Source organism: Lissotriton helveticus, chromosome 12 (assembly GCF_964261635.1).
Source record: "Lissotriton helveticus chromosome 12, aLisHel1.1, whole genome shotgun sequence".
Lineage (NCBI taxonomy): Eukaryota > Metazoa > Chordata > Amphibia > Caudata > Salamandridae > Lissotriton > Lissotriton helveticus.
The window spans coordinates 546,839,471-546,864,446 of NC_136073.1; the positions used below are offsets into that span (position 1 = coordinate 546,839,471).

At 47.6% G+C, this 24,976-nt stretch overlaps 1 protein-coding gene across 1 annotated transcript in view; it reads left to right on the forward strand.

Annotated features, from left to right (window-relative positions):
- The first annotated feature begins 1,554 nt into the window (after positions 1 to 1,554).
- Positions 1,555 to 24,976, forward strand: part of LOC144797629 (uncharacterized) — a 43,190-nt gene continuing 19,768 nt past the window's right edge. Inside the window, exon 1 of the mRNA XM_078668322.1 lies at positions 1,555 to 1,663. The gene's annotated coding sequence lies outside the window, so the exon portion shown is untranslated. The remainder of the gene's footprint in view (positions 1,664 to 24,976) is intronic.

Consider the following 24,976-nt stretch of genomic DNA (forward strand, 5'->3'; position numbering starts at 1 on the left):
TCCTCTTAAAATTAGCCGCTCTCAACGATTTGTGACCAATTTCACACAGTAGTTGCCATTCTTTAGTGCTAAAGCTGCAGCCAGTTTCCTGCATAATTTTTGGGAGCATATCCTCGATAAGCTTGTTATTTGCACTCAGGCATAGCAGTTGATACCAGTTTCCTATACCACAATATTTCATGTCATTAATCCCTTTTGCTATTATTTTGGCTACATCATTGATCATTGTATAATTATGTTTAAGGAAACACATTATTTGAATAAAACCATAAAAATTGAGTTTGGCTACCGGATTGCTGTAAAAAAAAAAATCACCTAGTTTCAGAAAGCGTAGAGTTCTCCAGAACTGCAGCGCCCTTTGTGGAATCTGTAGGCCCCATAACCCACCGTCTTGAAGGGGTTAAATGCCTGGCAAGCCGAAACATTACATGCCTTATAGAGTCGCTGAGTGAGTCTTGCTATAGTCATTACAACCTTATATCTTGTTTTCTTAGGTAATTTTGTTGACCAGAGAAAAGCAGGTAAATTAATCACACTCTCTTTTAACATATGATTTAAAAGATCTAAAACAAAATGATCATATATTGAAACAGGAGCGGCTAATTGTATTGTCTGACTAACCTCAGAGGCCTGGCCAATATGTGGAAAAGTGGGGTAGTGCTAGCCCCCCATGCTCAGTGTCTAATTGAAGAATTGGCAATTTTACCCGTGCTTGCTTCTTTGCCCACACAAATTCCCGGATAACTTTATCCAGTTCCTCAAAATAAGAAATTGGCACTTTCAGAGGACGGGTCAGAAACAGGAATACAAACAAGGGGAGCATTGCCATTTTAATTAAGGAAACTAACCCACAAATATCAGAGGTTGTAATGACCATCTTTCTAAAAGCCTTTTTGCCTTTATAAGAATGTTTCCATAGTTTAAATAGAACAATTGAGTAAAATCAGCTGATACATATAGCCCCAGGTATCTTATCGGGCACTGTGCCAAGGACCTTAGGCCTGCTGGCAGCTGGGCTTCTTAAGAGTTAAACAAAAGCAGCTCTCTTATGGTTCATTGTAAAGTGCCCAAACATTTATTTTGGTAATGCTGCTCAATAGCTCAATATAAATAACTTAAATATTATAACAAGGCAACATCTAACTGAAATGTAACAGTAGGGAGTAGCTGAATGTTAATGACTTTAACTCTCATTGTCTTTATGGTGGAAGAGTATATATATATATATATATACACACACTCGTATACATACATACGGATTTCCTTTTTATCCAAATTAACTATGAAATATATATATATATCCATATACATACACACACACACACACAAATACCACACACTCAGCGGTCAGGCAGTCACTCCAGGAGATTGGGCTGAAAATAGGACTGAACAATACATGGTATCTGGTCTTGGGGGAAAGTGTGGGGCGGGGGAAAGTGTGGGGCAGGGGCGAGGGGCCAGGCTGCCACTTTCACAAAGAGCAGATGCCGGGGAGAGAATGAGAGCGGTGGGGGAGGGGCGCCTCTGCACCTCGCAAAGGGAGGGAGGGGGCAGGGAGCAGCTGTCACCGGCCCTTGTCTTCCCTCAGTCTCTGCTCTGCCGAGGAGGGGAGCGCACCGTCTCCCTGCAGCTCCCCGCTCCGGAGTTCACCTCGCTGCACACGGTGGGTACCGTCCGCCTGCATCCCTCTATGGGAGAGGGGGTGCACTTTATTCCTGTCAGGGGGGGGCATATATTGGTTTTTATGAGCCGGGGGAAGGCAGGCGCGATGGGGCGGAATGCAGCCTCGGCTCCCAATTCCCGCAGCCTCCTTTGTTCTCTGCTCGGTCTCCTCCCGAGGAGTCGACGCTTCCTCTCACACCCCCAGCTGAGAGGGAGCCCTCACGTGCGCTCGATTGGATTTCTTTAAAAAAAAAAACTCCTCCTTTAAGCAAACATTTTCTCTGGTAAAACTTTAAATAACTTTATATAAAAAGCGACGTCGAACCACCCATTGGAAGTGGTTTCATTTAAAAAAAAAAAAACTGTCGCTCACTTAATTAATGCAATTGCTTGATGAATTGGAATAATTACCCCACAGCAGAGTTTGAGCCAGTGGGGAGGGGGCGGCATTAGATGCAGCCGCGGTAATCGTGTTTGTAGGTGTCTGAGAGGTTTAATTGAACGGTTATCTTGTTTCTTTGGCCTCTGGTGAGTGTGTGTGTGAGCTGCCCCCCGCGGTGTGAGCGCCCTGGTGACGCCGCGCCCCGGCCTCGCGCAGGGGAGGGTGGGGCCCGCGTGCTCGTTAATTGCCTCCTCCGCAGACGCTCGTTGTAACCCAATCAGTGCTCAGCTGCTCCCCATCTGTCTGCAGCTGCCGGCTCCGCACCGACAGGCGTCGTTTAGTCACGGTAAGCGCTGCGAGGGAGGGGGGCACCGCAGAAACGAGGCGCTTTCCTTTGTGTGTGCGGGGGAGGGCGGTGTATTATCTCACTATTGGGCCTCCTCAACAGGCATCTCAGAGACCCATAGTTTAAAACTTCTTCGGGTCGAGTTCTCAAGTCCTCCCAGGTTGGATGGTGTGGTGTGGTGGGGTGGGGTGGGAAGAGGGCGGCGGTGCGGGGTTGCATGTGCAAGGATGGGTTGGATCTTCCAGATAGGCCCATGGCACTAGGACACTATCCCAATTCTCGAGCTTCACCGCGTGAGCAGCTCATCGTATCCATATTTTCTATTCACAGTTTAGGATTAATGAAAATAGTGGCGTCTTCAGACGTCATTTTTAGGGCGGGGCACGCAGGAGGCCACAGATGATTCGGGCAAGGCCAATTATAGCGAACAATCATGAAGATTGTGAGCATGCTTTAATATATAGAGTTATTTGCACTTTTTAAGCAGGCTGTAAATTAAACCTTTACTATGGTCTGTGGAAGGAGGTCTTTGTTAGTCGCTCACACTCATTTTCCTTTCCATACCACTCTCTTCTGCAGTCGCTTTGTTGGACATTTGCAGGCTTTTTCTCTCCATATATTTCTGTAACACTCATTCTGCACATCTAACTTGTCTTCTCTCTCCTCTTCATCCCTCTCTCCTGCATGCATTTCCTTGCATTTCTTCACTTCCCCTTATCCCAATGCATCCAATCACCTATACACACTGCATTTTCTTTAACTTTCACCCTGTCAATATTCTGGCAGCTGGTTACCTTTTTTTTTTTTCAAATATATAAACCGTTACAATTGGCACACCTGGCCATTGTTCTGTACACTCTGCAGAGAGGCCAAGGATTGGATGAGCATTTATTCCAAACGTCATTGTTACCCACTGGTAGGCACTGTGTGAAGTTTGCTTTGCGTTTGGCGTGAACTCAACTGCTCTCAATTTAACAAGTACTCGCACAGCTACATAGGAGCAAATCTTTTCACATTGAGCACTATACATAATTAATGTGTTGCATGAAAAAACACAGAAACGCACTTTCCTGAAAAAAACAAATACTCTGAGGGAATGCAAGAGTAAGAAATTCCTTATAATGTAAACCGGACCAACATGAATGTTCCCAGGCTGAAAGGGCAGTGTCTGCTTCTGCTGACTGCAATTGTTGCCTGCAATTGGGCACAAAAGGAACCAGGACGTTTACGGGTGGGGCACCAACTCCACTAGGCACCCCTCCAATGGGCCATGCACTGTTTCCAAATACAGGACTATATTTACCAGAAAGAGAAGAAAACTACCATTGGTAAAACCAATAGGTCTGTTTGTGCCAGCCTTTGGGCTTAGTCAGTGCTTGTTTAGTCATAGGTTTGTAAATCGTGTTTGTTGGGGTAGCTGTTGGGCCCTTGTCAACCTAAAAAAAATGGGATAAAGGCAAAAATGTCTTTTAGGTGCTATAACTGCAGCGCGGTTTGCGGTTTTGCGCCGGCCAACTGACATGTGCAGCACTGCAGAGGTTGTGCTCGCGACGGCCGTTGGCCGACGTGGACAGCGAAGGGGCTAAACGCACACATTTCCATAGTAGACCCTGGCACAGAAGGAAACTGCTTTCTGTGTGGCTTTTCTCCTTGTGATAGGGCATAATGCTGTCGCTCACAGTAAAGTTAGCTGAAGTGGGCCGAACCAATTGCCCATGTTGTACTGGGTGGAAGAAAAACATTTTGATTGTGTTTGGTTGTGAGCTGTTAGATAGGAATCACAACCTAGATCGTAGTCTTCTGATGTGTATTGTATCACGTTTATATAGCTCTTGCTACTTTTTAAGAGGCGTTGGAGTGCTTTATGCTGGGTAGCATGCTGCTCCGCAACCCAAGTTTAGTGGTTCGTCCGGTGACCGGTGTTGTTGGTTATTGGTATCAAGTCTTGTGTGTGCTTAAGCAAGCCATGCTCTGCACTCACCTCAGTCAGTTTGCAGTAGATTTAAGTAATAGGAGTTAGGTGTGTTAATTATTGTGGAAGGGGGATGTGTGAGTACATTCTGACATTTGGTGGGGTTAATAGATTAGTTAAAGGAGGTTAGGTAGTGTTGGGTTGCAGAGGTTTCACTTTCTTAAAAAAAAAGGGAGTAGGGGTTGTAGTCTTTGAAATATAGTGTGGGCAATTTGCAGAAATACTTTTAATAGAGATATAGGCAAGTGTGCATGTGGCTTACAGAAGGTTGTGCTTTGAGAGAAGTATCATGCAGCAGATGGAAAGGAAAGGCAGATACATTTGTAAAGTAGAGGTGACCATCACAAGTCTTAAGTAAAGATCAGTTTTTCACACCCGGTTGAGGAACATAAAATATTTTTTTTCAAAATAGGGTGCAGGACTGCAGAAAGACACATTATATGCATGTGAATATATTGCTATAATAGGTACTTTACTAGGTGCTAGAGTATGGTGTGTGTAACATTATACTTGTATGTGTGTTTTGAGTGCATGTTGGTGTGGTGCACAAAAAGCCATTAATTTGAAAGCACTTTTTTAACTATATGGCTGTGATGTTTTGTGAGCTTTATGCTGAAGGGGTTCTGTCTAGAGCACAGTGTCTGCTGTGATCTTTTAGTATGTGGGTTTGTAAACAATAGTGTTTGGTGTTCTAGTTGGGTACGTAATGCTGTTGGCTGTCCAAAGAAAGCCCATATGTGGGTTAACAGATGTGTGCTGGTTGCATGTGTAAGGTTTTGTTATAGTCAGGGCCATTGGAATTAGACCCCAATGGAGGACCAAATTATGTTGCAGGTTTGACAAATATGGAAATAAATGAAACATTAGGCAGGATAATTTGGCCCAGTCAAATTCAGTATTTCATTTTTTTGCCATATATCTATTGTTAATTCTGCCATGGCAAAGTGTTTGTTTTAAGTTTGAATGGTGTTGGACTTGGCCCATTTTGCAGGGTCATCCCAAAATGTTTTGTCTTCCTCCTGTATTTTTTTCTGACCTGTTGGTGTTTTTTAGGACCCTGGGCCCTTTATCACTACTGTTCAGTGTTAAAGTGCATGTGCTCTCTATGGTAAACTTGGTAAGATTGGTCTACACCGGTTTGGCATATTTAATTTACCTATCAGTCCCTTGTACAGTGGTATCTCTATACTCGGGCCACTGGTGGGCTGGCAGCGTTGCTTGCACCACCCACCAAAGTAGCCTTTCAAACCTATCTCAGGCCACTGCGGGGCCTGCGCGTGCAGTTTACTGCCGCTGTGATGTGGCTGTGACTCCCCTTTTACTACATATCATTCACCCCTAAGGTAGGCCCTAGCTAGCCATATGGGCAGGGTGCGGTGTAGATAAAAGGTAGGACATGTGGCTTGTCCTGGTAGTGGCAAACAGCCTATTTGGTTTCTCACTGCTGTGAGGCTGCCCTCTCATAAAGATGCATTGGGGATTCCCTGACATGTGTTTCAGTAGTAATTCCTGACGTGAGCGGGGTAGCATGATCAAGTTTGCTATAGTGGCGATAAATGCTGCGTATTGGTGTTCGTAGATTTATTATCACTATTTTCGAAATTCCACATTTAGAAGTGGGCATTTCTATGTACGATGTGTCTTTGTGCCTGCCTGTTGTGTGTTAAGTGTCTGGCTTTGGAGTGACGGGGGCTGGGGATGTACAGCGGCTCCAGAGAGTCTGGATGAGTCGGCACTAGGCTGAATAGGCCTGGTCTGCTTTTGAAGTGGTGGAAGGAATAGTACCTGCACTTGAATAGGGCTCTGCCTGCATTCCACAATGATGACTCCGCTCTCTGTTGGTGTGTCTGGGGCCAGCACTTACACTGGTGAGTGTTGTGGACTTGCAAAGGGCCCCCAGAACTGGTTTGGACTGGGCCAGGGGAGAACAAAGACTGATTCCCTATAAGTATCGGGCTGTGACCCCATGTTTAGGTCGAGCGCGAAGCAGCGAAGCACCTATTGCCGGCGTGTTTGGGGGAATGTGAGACAGCGTTCAGGCACTAGCCTCGCTGTCTCAGATTCCTCCTCGAGGGCGCGCACGGCGCCGTGCACCTCCCCTGCCTCGCATTCGCAGCCTCTCTCAATCACACAGTCACGCATGCGCACACACATTCCCACGCGCACACACTCACCACCCTCAGGCATACGCGCACACACAGGCAGGCACGCACATGCACCTCCCTCCCCCACCACTCACGGGGCTCACGCGCGCACACACAGACACACATATCCCCCCTCCACTCACCGTGCTCTTTTGTCGCCTCGCTGAGCTCCTTTTCTCCGGCGCATCTCCACACGCGGGGCACTTCTCTGGATCTTCACGCTACCGCGGGGCTCTCCCTCCATGATGGGAGCCCCGCATCAACGACCAACACCGGCCTCTTCCGGCCGCGTCACAGGCCCCGCCCATGTCACGGGCAAGGATGCCTGACTTCCTGGTTAGTACTTTAGTTTTGCGCACTGCCGCTGCTGTTCCTTTGGTTCTGGCTTACGGCAGGTATGTGTACACTGGGGCCGACAGATGATCATCCTTTACAGTCCCAGGAAGTAGCGTTTTTCTCATGTATGGATGATGTCCGAATGGCAGAGAGTTGAAGCAGTTGAAGAGCGTTTGAATGGCTTAGGGAAGTAGGATGTCCATCCCGGGGAACGTGACCAGGGAATCCGCTTAGAGAGACGGTTTGATCGTGTCCCGCACTTCCTCCAACAGCAGTCCCTGTGTACTGGAGGTAGCGGGGTCAGTTCCTTTGAATGTGGGGGTGTGGTGTTCATCTATTCTGTGATCCAGTTCTAACGCCAAGGTAATGCCTACAGATCCCCTCTACTCCTCTATGATTGATCCTCCAGAGCAGGGATTTGGAACCTCCGCCAGTAAAAGGCCTGTAGGCACAGCTGTGGCAGCCCTTGTGTTACGGGAGCAGCACTTTTGGGTCGATCGCAGGGCTGAAAAGTGTTTTGACTGTGCTTCCAACTGCTGATCGCTGATGTATATGGCCAGCAGTTTATATGTTTGCAATTCTTTGGCTTCCTACCAAGGGCTCGTGCTAGAAAACGTGAATGCAAGGTATGAACCTCGTTGCGAAAAGTCAAATGAGTCTGGCAGAGAGTGCAACTAATCTCCAATGTGTGAGACATGATGTCTCGGGGTAATGGGGTGAAAAGTATTACAAATGAGTTTCTGACACCGTGCAGGCACTACAACACTCTACACATACACACACATTTGGACTTGTGTTAATCGTTTTCAGTATGTGTTTTAAGTTCTTTTGCAAAAATGCGTTTTCCCCTCTGGAATGTATGTTGTTTTTTTTTAGAAATGCGATTACTTTATAGATCTTTCGAGGTCTGGGTTCCATGTGATGGTTGGCAGGTCGAGGACACCCCAGAAATGTTGATCCTAGCTAAATCACCTGCATGTAAATACGCTTTAGCTTGCGTTTAAAATGTTTAAATTTGCTTAGAGAGAGCACGAGTGTGTGGATGTTTTACCCGTGATTGCAAACAATTACTTGCAGCCAAACAGTTGGTGACTAGCTGTTGAGAGGGGGGAATCAAATATATCCATGGAGAGTAGCTGAAGTAGTTCGCAATCAATTATTGTATTATCCACTTATTCCACATTCCCTAATACCTTGCATGTTGCTAGCATGCACGTCACAAGTGTACACAAAGCTTGGGGGGCTGTATGTGCAATGCAATAGTTCTCTCAATTGCGAGAGTTTGAGCTATTGGCATTGTAAATGACAATGCCATGTATTTATCTGTTTTAAAAACAGCACATAAATAAAAGCGATTGTCGTTTACAATGCCAATAGCTCAAACTCTCGGAAATGCGAGACCTATTGCATTGGAAATGCTTGTTTTGAACTTGCTTGGAACTCTTGAACTGACTGGAACTGCACCTGTCCAGGGGACTGCCAAGAAGAACCACCATCTGGACTTTCCCTGGTGTGCTGATCTGCCACAGATGGAGGCCGAGGACTGGCGTTGCAGTGCGACCGGTTCGACGTCACCGAGTAGGGCGATGCAGCTCTGGGCACTGTAATCCTTTGGTTCCCAGCGGTCAGCGGGACCCCAGAGGGTTCCTGACACGCTGCAACATTGCCCTAATCATTTCCCTTCTTTGGAGACGACAGCTGGTCAGTCGCATTTCCAGCTTTTTATATGCGGTAGACCCAGAGAGGTCTCTCCACCAGCGGGGGCCTCCCCTACCCGTGGAATCTCGCTTACTTGGAGGCACCCATGATCAGAGAGCAGGACTGGGTGGCAACCCTTGACGGAGGTGCCGTTCCTGCAAATACCATGCAGCCCACATGGTAATTGCTAAAGCACTGTGGCTGCAGAGTTGGGGTAGGGGTGCAAATACTTCGGTGCCCTACCCACTGGCTTCATGACTCTGGTGCCTGTGAGTACTGGAGCTTGCCTTATGCGCATACCCTGTGCCCTTATGTAGGGGTGCGCTGCCCGTGAGGAGTACACAAATGTGCACATTACTGGTATTGACTCTAGCGTACTGCTAATTATTGTTCTGCACAATGTGTTATGTCCAGTCCCTACCAATAGCTATTGGGCGAGGACAACTGTAATGGTTATGACAGTGGCCCGATTGGCCTAATGATTTATGTAATCCCTGTAAAGTCATGAGAAGTGCCTGGTAGCACAGTGTATATATTTGATGGTGTTCTAATGTATTTTATGGATAATACAAAGGCTATTTTTATATTACCTTGTGTGGAGTTATTTTTATGGTATGCCTAGTGTGTCGCTGCTGTGTGAGTGTGTTGCGCAAACACTTTACACAATGCCTCTGGGATAAGTCTGACTGCTCGTGCCAAGCTACCAAGGGTGTGAGCAGGGGTTATCTTCAGCATGCATCTCCCTTGCACTGACTAGAGTGGTGGTGTCTTCCCAGCTTAGGCACATGCCCTAGCTAACCAGAGATCTCATTTCCAACAAATTGTGAGACTTCTAAAGCAAGGTTTCCTACAAAACCAGCTGCTCTTTTTAAAACGTGATGGTGGGTGGTGCTATCTGAGTAATCAGTCCTTACTTTCAGTTAACAAATCGGTGCATTTTGGGAACTGTATTATTGGTTCACTTTAAGTGAACCGATTTGTTGTACACCTGAAAAGGAAAATCAGCGACTAAAAAACTTGTGCCGTTAAATTCAGTCATTTGATAACCCCAAGATAGGAACACAATGGCCTGTAATAGTTAAACTTCAGATATGGCCCCCAAGTAGTCATGGCTGTTTAGCCAACAGCATTCTGGGGCTTGTAAGCACAAACTAATAGGTAGTTGCACCGGAAGTCCTTGAGCGCAAAGTGCTACAGGCTAAAAAGCTGGAACTGGCCAAATGTGTTAACGTGATTATGCTGCATCGTGGCAGCAGAATAGACCAAGAATAGGTGAATGTAACCCTCTGTGGGAAATCATGAGCCATCTGTCTTAGAATGAGTTGTGTGTCGCACAGATTATATCCATGGACCATAGCACAAAATATGAGGGGAATGATTCACACTTTCTTGGATATGAAAAATATTCCTAAATCAGAGATTTATATCTGGGTGAAGAGAGAAGGTTGGTCCCTAAAGAAACTGAGAGATTTGGGGACCCAAACTTCCAATGATAAAAGCTATGATAGGCGCTTCGTATTAACAGCCAGGACTCTTCCCACAATTCTCCTAGGCCCTACTCTATATAGTTGAGGTTGTGAAATTGTGAGGCAACGAACATAGGATTAAAAAGTTATTTTCATTGAGACCGTGCCATAACATAAATCCCGGGGCAAGCTCCATTGCGCGCCCCCTTCAGCAAAAGTGGTAAGTAGTGGGCTGGGTAAGGGGGTCCTCTTCCGTGTACTTTGCAGGGGAGCTCCCTCAAGTTTAGCTTTGCCACAGCATTGAGTGGGGACAAGAACAAAGCTCCGAGTAGGAGTTGTGGATTCCAGTGAAACGAAAAGACCACACACTATACAGGTGCACTTGAATATTGTACACCTATAGCTGCGGCGCTTGCACTTTAAACCAGAGATATGTGTGGGGAATTTTTTTTTTTCTTTTGCTTCTAGTGTCTACATTTATTTGGGTGGCATATCATATACTATATTCAGTGCCATTGGAGTTAAGTGATTCTGCAGCCTTGAAGATTTTCCTCATGATTGTGGATTTTCCTTATTTGCGACACAAACTATCATCTGCTGTATAATCTGCTGATTTTCTGAAAAAAAACAATTTCTAGCTCACAGGTCAAAACTTGTGACTGATTGTCGATACTCTCTGGCCCAAAAAAGTCTGTTCCACCTCCAGAGCTCTCACACGCACATAGGAGTGTCTTAAATCGCTTCGAAATCGTCAAATCCATTTTTTCCTCTCCAGCGCTGTGGTGTGATTACTACACATTCTATCTCTGTTCTACACCCTTAAGAATACCAATGTAATTTGTATGCCATGCTTTGTCTTGGCATGGCCTCATACTATAGTTATGAGCAGACTAGACTTTGTCACAGGGACACACGGTGTTTCCAGTTCTAGGTTTTTATTTAACAACATGGGGGTATCTGGGAGTTGTAGTGTTGTTGCATTTCAGTGGAAGCAATATGACCAATGCTCTTGATGCTTTGTCAAGGAGCACAGCAGTGCAGAGCCGGAAGCTTGGTGCAGCAAATAATCTAGCCTTTTCTGGGAGCCCTGCACCTATAGCTGCCATAGAGCAACCCACAGGATACCAGTTAAAGTAAACTGAGCGAATTTTTATTTTTTATTATTATTCTTAATAAATGCTTGTTGATGTGCTGAGGGAGTGACGTCGGACCGAGTAGGCTGGGCGTCTCACGGCCTCTCCCAGTGGCTGCTGGTACACTTTCTCGGCATTTCTTGTGGCAGTGGCTTGTAACCAGCCCCCACTTATTGCCCAACTCAAACTATGGAGCGAGAGCCATACGGAGCGTGGTGGTGGTGGGGCCCGGTGATTGTCTGGCTCTCACACCCATGCCTCCTGGTACCACTGCACCGGCTGACGGCTGTACTAATTACAGCCACGCCCCTGAGCGCGCGCCCAGGAGGCCGGCTGAGCGCGAGGCTCATTAAACACCTGTTCAGAGAACGCGCCTGCAGCTGCAGGGGAGCGCACTGCGTCACCGCGGGGATATGAAAGGCGCGTAAAACGCACGGCCGCCTCATGCTGACCAGTTAGCTCGCATTTAATTTTTTACGAAAGCATATTGATACAATGTAAAAGGTTTCAACATTTTACCAGAGCACTGCATAAGAACACAGTTTCCATTTATGGATTTGAAAGGCCAACTGTGTGTGGTTTACAGCACTCTGGACAGCTCCCCTGAACCAGAGGAATCACACCTTGCGTTGAACACCCGAACTAAAGCATGGTATTAGAACACGCATTCCGGCTCTGAATCGTGGAAAGAGGAATGCGTTTTGTCCGCTGGTAGTGCCTGCCGCCTTCTGGTGCACATCTAAAATGTATATTTCAAAGGCAGCGTCTTAATACAAGTAGTTTGTTCCGAGAAATGTCAAATTGTATTATTTTTTTCTCTTTTAATTTGGCAACCTAGTTACCTAGCAAATCACGGAGATGGGTCTCCAGGCTCTGCAGAGCTCCCTTGTATTTGGGGAAGACTCGTGATCGGATCATCAATCACGTGACTATTGATGACCAATCACATGACTCACTTCCCACATCTCCTTTTAAAAAGTTTATTGGAAGCGCTGCGAGTGCATCTGTCCTATGCAGCCGCCTCTGTCCTCACCCCCCCTGACCTCAGCAGGCAGTGAGTCACTGCCGCAGCGCCGGACTCCGGCTTCAGGTGATGTCACCAGTAATGGAAGCTCTTTGTTGCCAGACTCTAGGCGGATCGATACAAACACATAATTATTCATTCATCTGGACAGACGTTAAAGACCCCCGGGCCACTGGGGCTGCTCGTTTCATCTCTCCGGTCTGCACACGGCCTCGCGCTCTCCAGCCTCACCTGGGCTCAGTCGATACTCCCGCCCTCCACTTTCTGTTCCAGGTCCCTTTTAATTATTTCAATGTCCCTCCCCCCCCTCCTCCATTTATTTATGGCATTTTCCTGTGTACCGCCTGGCCACTGGTAAAAATAAATGTGTTCTTTTTTATTGGGTACTTTATAATGCCAGACTGAGTGAACGTTACTAGACATACAGTGCTTCTTAAATGACTGGGCTCGTCAGAATAACAATTACAAAAAACAGTCGGGTTTTAAAGACAAATGACGCATGGGCAAACCTATTTGTTCGTTCTTTTGTGCAAAACAAGTTTTAAGTGTCACTGCCCCTGTTGACCGGCTGTAGGTGTGCTTAGTAGGAGGACCAGTAGGCACAGGGCGTGGTCTCATCTTTGATTGGTTTTCGTGGCCAGGGTTTCATGTGCCATTTCGGGACAAAACTCCTATTGGCGAGAGCTGCTTGCTGCAGCTTGTAATTGGTCCTGCACCCTTGCCGCTGACCACAAGGCCATTCTTCACAATTCTCTGTATTGCACTTGTCCCACTTCAAGTGCCTTGGATCTCTAGCCCTGCTTACCCAACTGTGAAGGAGGCTTGTCTTGCACCAAGGCCTTCAGTAGCTGAGCTCCTCCAGAGACCGCAAGCCTCTGGTATAGCCGCCCCTGGTTTTTGTGAAAACGTGAATAATAACCATGCTGTGCACAGGTGACTTTATTAACCGACATAAAAATCTTTTGTGGGAAATATTTGTAGCAAGGCTATTGTCTACACAATTTGGGTTACCAGAGCTAATCCAGAGATGATAGCAGTTATCTCAGTTAAATAGCTGACGCCTTCCTGAGAAATTATGTGTTTTTCCATTTGTAACTGCAAAAATGGCTAGATCCCACCTGCTGCCCTCTTTAATGCCCCCTGGTCTCGCCCGTCTCCACCAGTGACATCCTTTATGGTGTGGACTTTTGCTTGGTGCCCCATTGTACGTGCATGAGGAGAGAATTCCTCCTCTGGCAGGGAAGCATTGCTAACACTGCTGTCCCCTCCACTGTGTCCTCTTGGGTGTGACTTAGCTGGGTTTCCTGTGTCGCCACCAGTGCCTAGTTACTACCTAGAGCAGGAGAAGACTAGAAACTGCCTAACTATCTTCTGCGACCTGATGTGCCACCCCGTTGTTCTTGGTAGCCGCATTCATAGTTATTCGTGGTCCGATGGTCCTGGTTCCTACATCTGAGGTGCGCTTCAAGAAAAGCGTGAGGGTTTCTGTCGGATCCTTCTGGCGGAGTCCCACAGATATCTTCACTTTCTCTGCGGGAAGTGCTGTGAGAAGTCTGCAGGCCAAAGCATTTAAAGGACTAAAGGGAAATTGTGGGACAAGATATTTTATCTTTCAGGTGTGGGAATGACCTAGAGGTTGGTGGGATTGGGTTCCTGTGTAAAAGGCTGGTGCCCATGGAAAGCTAAGGGTCTAAGCCTACAGGCATGGTCAGATACAGGGCTAAGAAGAGGGAACACAGGGAGTGGGTGCACCTTTTAAAGCATCGTCCGCAAACCCACGCCATCTCCCAGCTATCACATTGCCGGTCTCTCTCTCACCACCTGTACTGCCTCACAAACTGGGGCAAAAGTTGATAATGAGTGCCAGTGACAGTCGTCTGTCCCTAGCGGTTCCTCCAAAGCTATTTTGCGAAGCTCCTGTCATTCTGGGGCCTTAAATTTCGAGTTCGCCCCCCAGGTATGTTGCTACCAACACAGGCGGCTTGGATTAAGAATTAAGATGTACAAGCCAAGCCCTGCAGTCAAGTCTGGGTGAAAACACGAGGAGCCTCGCTTGGTCACGAGAGAGCAGGTCAAAAGGCCTCAGATGTTGTCTGTAAATTCATGCTGGCGGTGGGCTCTGCCCCCACACCCTCCACGTGGGTCAGTTTGCCCGAGTTGTTAGCTATGCGCACCTTTTGCGCAGCCAAGGACAACGACAGGCGTTAATCGCTCTGAAGAAGCGCGCAGATATTTAAACTGCGTCAAACACACGGCAGGGCAACAAACACCGCATCCGAGTGAACGCTGACACCGCCTGCTTTCTGAGGGAGTCGTTCCGAGGTATTTTAAACACTGAGCGTGTCTGCGTTTTACACCGAGGAAGACGAATTGCTGGGAACAGCCGCGAGCCTGATTTACTATCGGACAGAGTAAATATTATTAGTTCTTCATTCCAGCAGAGACACTTGAAAAGTAAAACAGCGAGTTGAGTTAATGGAGGAGCTGGTAGCCCGAAGCCTTCTAAACCCCCAAAAATGTGTAATTACGTGTGTAGCAATAATATTTTCTTTAAATGTATTGGAAAGCATTTTCAATAAGTGGGAAACTTCAGCAGCTGAACACTTTACATGCCATCTATGGTAATACGTTCACGTAAACACAGCGGAATGCCTTGACTGTAAAAGGCGTAATGTAGCTAGAGATACTGGAGGTAGAAAAACAGAATTTAGGCTAAAGCACGTCTGTGAGGTGGTGGGAGGTAAAGGGGGGGGGGGGGGGGGTGACTAGTGCCTGCCAGGAATTATACTCTAGAAACTACTACCAAAACATTAGACGCGAACCCTAGGAGGATTGTATTGGTTTGAATATAAACTTCAGGAGGGCAAGCTATAACAACATAGTGCTTCAAACTTTACTCGTGCCTTTTCTAAGTGCTGTAAATAACATTGTTATTACCTACTTCAGTGGCACTCCAGGCAAACATCTCGGGGATGGAAGACTTGGTTGGCCTTGCCAGGATTCGAACCGCTTACCTGCAGGTCTCACCAAAATCACTACGGATCTTTTATCTCACCGGCAGTCTACTTCTGATCTGCTGTCTGTAGAGGGCCTTCGGTTTGCGTGCACCCTGCATTGAAATAAAATGCAAAGAAATATCAGAGAAGAACAAATATAGAAAAAAGCTGCACACTGCAAATGTTAACAGCTTGTAGGTTTATACTAATACAGTTTGAAGTGGAAAGATTATTTTGATGCTGTAACAAAAGTGAAGACTCATGAAAAGAGGAGCAATTTTTTACTCTTTTCGCATGCTGAGTTCAACTTGAGTGATAGCAAATTTGATGTTGAATTCTTTTTTTTAAGTCCTTATTCACAGAATCTGGATCTATGGACACTTATACCTATCAATGAAATTTAGTTGTGTGGTAAATCCCCCAGCATGACACTATATATAGATATATAGAGAGATAGAGATATACACACTTTAGTAAACTGTGTGATTGCAAGAAATAATGTGGGCGTTTGAATAGCAGTCAAAACATGAACTTTGTGGGTGTTCACAAATCTCCCCTTTGGTTTTCCTGCCCAATTTATTCACCCACATTTGGAGACCGCTTATGCTGCCATGGGTGTTTAGATGGATGCGAAGGACACCCAAACAGTGCAGGGGTGTAAAGGAATGGATATCCTGGACAGTAATACATTGTTTCCCTGCAGATAAAAACATGAGAAAAAGATTAGAGTGTATTTGCACTCTAAAAGCAACTTTTAACTGGGAAATTTTCAAATGACTGCGAAACTTCTGATGTACATGAAAATCTAATTTTTTTGGGTGGTTTCTCTCCAAAGCCCTGGCCTTTTTTGTGACTCGCATCTACAGAAATCATAGGAGAAAAGCTACAGCTTGTAGATTTTTGCCTGTCACCATGATGCTTTAAGATGCAGCACTTGTGTGAGGTTCCTGTGTATATCTCCAGCAAAGCCCATTGCTCTTAACATTGAGTAGATACTGTAATGAATTTGAGATTGGTGCATCATGCATGCTGTTGTTTTATTCAGTCAGCAGTGTAGGAAAGTGGAGCATTATGCAGCGAGGCTGGTTAGGCTTCACTATTTAATACTCTCACAATACCCAAAATAGGTTGTTTGCGTTCACACTAATAAATCCCTAGCTCCGTCCTGGTAGTGTGGCACAGAGCAGTCAGGCTTTACTAGAGGAACATGGGTTAAGCATCTCAGAGTACCAACATGGATGATAAGTAATTGTCATGACTTAAGAGAAATCAAACACCAATTAATAAAAATAAAGCAGATTTTTATATAACTTTAGACACCAAAACGAACACAATCAGATGAGTATAACCAGAGTTATGGATTTTAGAATGAAAAATAAATCTGTGCAATTGACTACTGCAAAACTTTAACGTTGCGGTCAATTGGAAAAAGCGCTAGTTACAATCGGTTACTTGCAGGCCGAGTGTGTGGAACACACTGGGGGTTAAGGTGATGCAGGTCCCAAGACCAGGCTACTACGGTCTGTTGAATTTTACCTGGCTCGTAGGGCCGTGGTGTAGAGTTGTCCTGGCTGTCCCCGGTGCTGAAACGGGTGCCGTGGGGGAGATGGTTTTACCACTTAAAGGTGCTGGTGAGGAAACCGATGCAAAAACTCAACGGCGTCACTAAGGTGGTGAGTTGAAGATGCTGCAGAATTCCGTTGAGTCACATCGTTAAAGGAAATGGTAGCCGAACTGGCTGCCAACAAGCCTTGGCAGTGGAAAGTTCAGCTTGGAGTTACTTCGATGTCTGGGAGTCAGGGGAAAAACAGAAGACCCCTGAAGCTTGCTGGAGCTCAGGACTAAATTTCTCGCAATGCACTTGACCATTTACTTTTGGGCGATTCCCTCGGCAGGCCCAATGGCCAGTGATTCTTTGGTTCCGGGAGTGTGCTTTACCTGCAGGAGACAAGTGTGTTTCGTATAAGAGAGTTCTGGAGTTGCCTTTGGCTCTCAAAGGGGTCCCTCCGTCTGGGAGAACCAGCCTTTGGTGCAGTTGCTGGGCGGTTGCCATAGGTGCAGGTTATTCTGCCTTTGCTTTATATAGGTCCTGAAGTTGAAGACTCTGGTCTCTCCTTTGTCCTTTATTGCAAATTGAATTTAATCTGAAATTCTGGTGCCAGGGTTCCCCCATAAATCCTAGATTTAAGGGCATTAGGGGTGTGGGTACAAGTAGCCCATGGGCTACTAGCCCCAGCAGCTAATGTGCCTCTGAGGTGACCCCACTCAGGGAGTGTACCACATTTGCTGCCCAGAACCCTCTATTCTGACACTTTTTTAAAAATGGTAGCAACCTTCCTTGGCTGTACAGACCGGATAGCGCAACCTAGGGGTGTCACTAGCCTTCTGTAGATGTACACCTGCTGACTACCTAATTTTCCTCCATGTCCAGGTGCAAATGTGCCTGGGGCAGAGGGATGGCTATTTCTCCCTTTGGAAGGCAGCCTGCATACATGTTAGAGGTGGCATAAACTTTGAAACTCACTGCCTTCATGTGCCTCTTCACTAGCCATCCTGCCACAGAGGGAGTTGTCACCTTCTTCCCGGCCAGGCCTGTGTTTCTGACTCATGAATGTGTTCACACCTCCTGGCAGGGGAGTCAGATTCCTGTCTTTGCTGCAGCAGCTGCAGGCTGACCAGCCAGGGCACTAGAAAGGCTGGGGCAGCCAGGAGGGCAACCTCTAAGCCAGCCACCTGGGAGCACATCACATCAAATCCGACCAGGGACTCATGTCAGGTTTGATGAGACAAGTTGTTTGATACCAAATATGACCCTTTTCAGTGGTACCATAATAAAGCTGGCAGCTTTAGGGTGCCTGGGTGCCAGCCCATATTCTCCTATGGCCCCCTGAACACCGATAGTGGCCCTTCGTGGAACGAGGCTACTATAGGGACATATAAGCTTGCACTTGTATGTCCACACTTTTTAATGTAATGCACTCTTCCTCCTGGACTCAGCAGGCCTTCCTTAGTGGCGACTGACATATATTAACAAGCATTTACAATGCAACGGTTTTGCCTTTGTAAAAGTTAGAGCTATTGGCATTGTAAATGACAACTTTTTTATTTATGTGTTCGTTTTGTGGAGTGGAGTAGTGTGGCTCACTGGTTAGAGGTGGCAGGCCTGAGAGCAGAAGTCAGCCTGGGACCAGGGTTCAATTCCCGACGCGGCAGGGTCGTGGACCTTGGTCAGCGGACTCGATAATTCTCGCTTCCGTGCTTACTCTAATCAGGGGTTCCACTCGGCAACTCTGGGCATTAGCTTGCCTAATCTCCACAACGGCCCCACCAATTCCGGGGATGCCTGGCTCCACCTTGGGGACTCCCAGCAAGGGACCATCCCACAGGAAAAGCCAGGACGGGTTCCCCAGAGTTATACAGCGCCGGGACGCCCCGTTGCTGGGGCAGCTGTGCGCTTTACAAGTATACTACATTTACATTTACATTTTTGAAAACAGATAAATACATGGCATTGTCATTTACAATGGCAATAGCCTAATCTCTCGCAAATGCCAGACACACACACCCACACAGAGCCCCTCCACACAGGGCCCCCCCACACACACCCACACAGAGCCCCCCCACACACACCCACACAGAGCCCCCCCACACACACCCACACACTGCGAGCCCCCCCACACACTGCGAGCCCCCCCACACACTGCGAGCCCCCCCACACACTGCGAGCCCCCCCCCACACACAGAGCCCCCCCACACACAGAGCCCCCCCACACACAGAGCCCCCCCACACACAGAGCCCCCCCACACACAGAGCCCCCCCACACACAGAGCCCCCCCACACGCTGCGAGCCCCCCCCCACACGCTGCGAGCCCCCCCCCACACGCTGCGAGCCCCCCCCCACACGCTGCGAGCCCCCATCCACACGCTGCGAGCCCCCATCCACACGCTGCGAGCCCCCATCCACACGCTGCGAGCCCCTAGAGAGTAAAATACATAGGGCCTGTGCAATGAGTAAACACCAACTCCCCCCCCAACCCCCCCCTTCCAGAAAGATGCCACGGAGGTGTTATCAGTTAGCAAATACCCCGGATCGAACCAGGGACCGTGGCTCTAAAGGAAAACGCTTTCCTTGGCTTTGCTACACTTGGATTTTCCAAATCCCTATGATTTAGGTGATGTAACAATAATGGTGGCACGCCTCCCCCCTGCCCCCACTGCTACGGGCTACCCAGGTCTGAGGGACGCACAATGCAGTATACTACTGTCGCAAGAGGTGTAATATATCGTGGCAGATAATCCCGGCCACCTCTGCTGGCCACGAGTCAAGCAGAGCTTCCCGACAGCAGGTTGCTCACGAGTTAGCACTCAAGGCAAGTATCAGGTAACAGGACACTTTGTGTGTACACGCCTGTCCTCCCGCACCACGAACACAAATGATCGAGTAAAGCAGCACTGTGACACGTCACGCTGCTCCCTGTGAGTGCTAGGTCGTGGGGTGCCGCCCAGGCGTTATAGCCAAGAAGGAACTAACGTGGGAAAGGGGGAGGGGGGGGGCGGAGGGGGAGGGTGCAAAGCAGAAGACAGACTGAAAATGTGGGGCGTATACAACAGATGGAAGGGGCAAAGGAGAGTGGGAGACTGGTGGGAGAAAGGGGTGACATGTTAAGACAACAGGCAGATGGTGTTAAAAGTGGACTCGGTCAGAAAGAGAAGAAGGCTGATAGGGGTGCTGTAGACGGAGGGTGGGGGTTCACTTGAAGCAGGAATAAATAATACAGGGAGTAGAGGGTACTATCTGAAATTAATGGGTGAATCCCTGAAAGCGGGGTGAGATTATTTATATGACGAGAATTAGGGTGCAAGGTGCGACGGGCTGAGAGCGGGGGAAAGATTCCATGCTGGGAGTGCGGATGGCCCTGAGAAACGGTAATTAGAGCATGGCAGGCTGAGAAAAGGGGCAGTTTACAACCTCTGAGAGAGACGAAGATGTGGGGTGACAAACAAAGTGTGGGGCGTGAATAGCGGTATCAAGCTTAGAGGGAGGGGTGAGGAGATGCTAACAAATGGGCACAACGATGATCTACAAATAAAAGGACACGACGGGGTGGGCATGCTGAACCTGAGAGAAGGGGGAAAGCGGAACGGACACACGGGGAGGGGGCGGAACGGCACAGACGACATGACGGGGTGGGCATGCTGAACCTGAGAGAAGGGGGAAAGCGGAACGGACACATGGGGAGGGGGCGGAACGGCACAGACGACATGAGAGGTGGGCAGGGGGGCTCATGGACAGCGGGAGGGGGGAGGGAACGGCAGCACTCACCTCGACTTCCTCCAGCGGCGGTCGGCCGCGTAATGGGAAAAACAAACAAATTAAAAAAAAAAACGAAACTCCGCCCACCGCCGCGATGAAGACATCGCAGAGGCGGAGAGGGAAAAAATCTCGAACGCCCCCGAATCTGGTCCGGCCTTGACGGACAGATCCGGCTCCCAATGGCTAGCCTCCATTTATGGAGCTAGCCAATGGGAGGAGGGGGCGGATACCCGACCCCACAGAGCAAAGCATAAGATTTTGCTAGCGCATGCGTACTTCGTACGCATTGCTAAGCAAAACCTAAAAATTAAGGACTTGTAATTCGGAAGTGAAATAAAGATTTTAATCGATTCAGACTTCAGAGTTCTTTACTTTGTGACGCACAGATGACAAATATTCGCTGAAACACGCTTTCCACAAATGATCGTTTGTCTGCTGTATAGTTTTATCAGTGAAACTGTATGGAAAGTCAGTGGCCAATTTAATGGAGAATGTGCTGTACGTCACTGTGATTGACAGGGCGCTACTGCGCCATCTTTTAGTGATGGATTTGCGACTGGATGCTCCAAACTCCCAAACCATCCCTCTCATACTGAGTGGGCGTGGCTCATTCGTGTTCTAAGTGTGATTCTTGGATTGTTCACGATCATTTCAGTGATGTAACATTGACGGCTGCTCCCCACGCTCTGAAAATTGCCTACAGTTTGCACACCACTGGTCCTTTTTCAACAAATGTGACATTTGCAGCAAACCAAAGCACAGGACGCAACAGGTTGATAGGCTGGGACATGCCATGTGACATCAAGGCGCCTAGAGTCTGATTCGAGCGCCGTGCAACCACACCTGTGCACCTACTGCACATACCAGGGTGACACCCAGGGGCCCACTACATGCCACCGGCTCCGCGGCACCCCGCACTAACACGTGGACGTCATGGATGGCGCTCGTGCGCCACTCCTGGCTACTACAGCCTTCGAGGCACCTTACATTCGGGGCCACTGTAATGACGTGTGTGATTGTGAGTGCGGTACGTTTCCTGCATAGTTACATTTGCATTCGCTTGCAGCATATTTCATCATATGTGGAATAATGAATAGAGTTCAACCAAAAAGTTTCAAAATGTAATATAACAAATATTACAAAACCGAGCATTGGGAAAGCCAACGGGTCTGGCTTTCCGTCCATGTCTGCCCACGATAGAGAGAGAGAAAACAAGAGAGAAAGATGGAGGGATAGCGCAGGAGGAAAGAGAGGAAAAGGACGAGAAAGACAGAGAGCCAGAGAGGGAGAGAGAGAGGAGAAAGATGGAGGGAAAGGAGAAATGAGAGAGAGAAGGGACCGACAGAGCAGGGGGTGATAGGTTAGATAGAGATGGCGGGAAAGTTATAGAGCATGTGACAGACAGAGGAGAGAGAGAGGGGCGTGTCAGTATGACAGAGGGCAGCGAATGAGAGAGACGAACAGCCTGCCAGAGAGAGGGTGTTAGTGGGGATGGAGTAACAGATGGCGAGAGAGAGAGAGGAGAAAGATGGAGGGAAAGGAGAAATGAGAGAGAGTAGGGACCGTCAGAGCAGGGGGTGATAGGCGAGAGATGGCGCGAGAGTCACAGAGCATGTGACAGACCGAGGGGAGAGAAAGGGGGGAGTATCAGTGAGACAGAGGTCAGCCAATGAGAGAGAAGAACAGTCTGCCAGAGAGAGGGTGTCAGTGTGGATAGACTAACAGATGGTGAGAGAAAGAGAGAGAGAGACATAGGGAGGAGAAGTGGCACGTGTAAAGAAAGCTGGTGAGAGGGGAAGATGGAGAGAAGTGAGAGGGGCAGGAGAGAGTGATGGTGTTAGAAAGGAGTGCGAGAGGGAGAGGAGAGAGTAAGGTGGTCTATCTCCATAGCCCTTTGGAATCTGGTGTAGACAGAAGCTGTGCACACAGGCTCGTGGGGCCTTCGTCGCCCCCTCGGTCTGCTGGGCACGTGCTGAGAACCCAGAGGGTCCTGAAAGAATGGGCCTTTCGACTCTCAGCACAGTGAGCACCTACGCAGACGTCATCACACGTCATCACCTGAGAAATCTCATCAGACGAAGAAACAGGACGCGAGGGAGCTAGAAAAGCAGAGAGGTCAAGAGGAATGCAAAGAGGTGCTTTATGACGAAAGAAACACTCTCCCTTATTCTTTAAGCCAAGTACTAATGAAAGTGTGAAACCAGACTGCCCAGTCTTCACTACAGGGGGAAACAACACAGAGGCATACAGCACGCAGACCAGAGCTACGAGTGAATGTTTAACTGAACGCGACCACACGCCACACACCTACAGACAATGCAAGCAAACGAGGGGGGGCACAGAGGAGGAGTCAAGGAGGCAACACGTGGTGAGAGCAGCAAATGACAACACAAACTCCCATGTAAAGACGGGTTGTTTCTCCAGCTAGTCGGCTAGACACGCATTTCAGCATGCTTTTTAACATGTACATGGGCAAAAAAACATAAAATGAGGAGCCCGGTGGGAGCTTGCGGGTATTGGCCTCGTTGCTTTAGAATCTAAAAGAAATATTGGGGTTCTCATCTACATACTGTTCACCTCGAAACAGCACGTGAGGCGTGACCTCACTCACCTGGAATGTTACCCCGTTCGCACACCAGCGGCGGTCTGCCGCGTAATGGGAAAAACAAACAAATAAAAAAAAAACGAAACTCTGCCCACCGCCGCGATGACGACATCGCAGAGGCGGAGAGGGAAAAAATGTCGGGAACGCCCCCGAATCTGGTCCGGCCTTGACGGACAGATCCGGCTCCCAATGGCTAGCCTCCATTTATGGAGCTAGCCAATGGGAGTAGGGGGCGAATCCCTGTTCCCCACTGCAAGACATAAGATTTTGCTAGCGCATGCATTACCAAGCAAAACCTAAAAATAGTGCAGTGACCTTTGCCCCTCATACTTAGGTTAAAGTCAAATTTGAGGAGTCTGCACTGCTCCTGCAGTCTGCACTGGCAGGACTGATGTCACCTGTTACTTGGGTCACACAGGGTGGCACAATCAGTGCTTCGGGCTCCGGTGACCCATTTAATTTTCAAGCCCTGAGTACCACCGGTACCATTTACCAGGAACTTGCAAGGGGGGTTAAGGTCCTTGCCAGTTGGGGTTGCCAATTCACATACATCATATTTAGGGAGAGAGCACTGGCACTGGGGCCTGGGCATCCGGCTTCAGCGCACTGTCAGAATCATAACCATTAGAATTAGGGCGAAAAGGGTGGGGGCGACAATACAAAAAGGGCTCCTTGCTACAGTTTGCATGGCACTCAAGTGATGCCCAAAGTTAGACTGCCAGTCCAGCCATGTCGGCTTAAATGGTGGCTCCCATTTAAAAAATAAAGTGGATATCACTTCTTGTTTGAAATTAAGGTCCAGACATCTGGTAGCTGTTCATATGCATGAGTAGACATTTGACATGCTTGCCTGCATTCCATGGTTGTATGAAAGACGTGGTCAGGAACAACACTGAAGCACCAAGAGTGATTGCATAAATCCTGCCTCGCTCAATTTAAGTGTATTTGTTGTGCGATCTCTGTGTTCACAACACCTCTTTCCCAGGAGCTCACAAACTTAAAACACGTATAAGAATGAGTGCAGAGGAGAAAAGACAGCTGGGGTCTTATAAGGCAGGAAATTAAACCTTTGCTGTTCTGTTTGATGGTGCAAATGTTCACATTCTTTTAGAGAAAAAGGCACTGTTGGAGGCAAAACTCTTTGAAACAGAAGATTAAGCAGCAGGTTAAATGTTCCCCTTCTGAAGTAAAGAGGCATTTACGCCTGTTGATTGGAAGCGCAATTTGTTTCTGAAAATATTACACTTTTGATTGGATCATATGAAAGATGTGTATTCTTCAGCTTACCGTAGGCACGTGGATTTTAGTATGGTTGCTCGTCTGTCTTTTTAGTTTGTCTATCATGATCTTTGCTGGTGTTCAGGTCTTGTGAGCACCATAGTGTACATGATTTTTATTTCACATACTTCCGTTTGGAGGACACAGGATTTATAGGCAGAATACTATTTGTATTGGAGGGTTCTCTGAGACTCTCTAGTTTATCAGCAGAGAGTTGGTCAGAATGGGCTGGCGATAAATTGTCCAAACTTATATCATTCAGATGTCTTCGCTGGGCTTTTATTGGCTTAGGCTGATCACCGGGCATAATGGAAATTGGTAAAGCTTTGAAGTGTGAGGCAAGAAGATCAGGCCAGCCTGAAGGAGCTGGGGATTCTATCTGAGGAGTATGGAGTAGAGCCAGATGAAGTTTGGGGAAGAGTAGGGAAAAATAAAGGTAGGTTAAGTCTATAAACGGCAAATACATCTTTCATGGTTTAAAAATAATCCTTTTTCCAGTTGATTGTGATACCTTGGTGGAAGATGTGGCATTCTGTCTGTGTTAATGTGAGTAAGGGACTGAAATTCTTCGATGAGTGGTGTTTTAGTCAAGCAGACTATCGACTTTGTCGAAAACTTC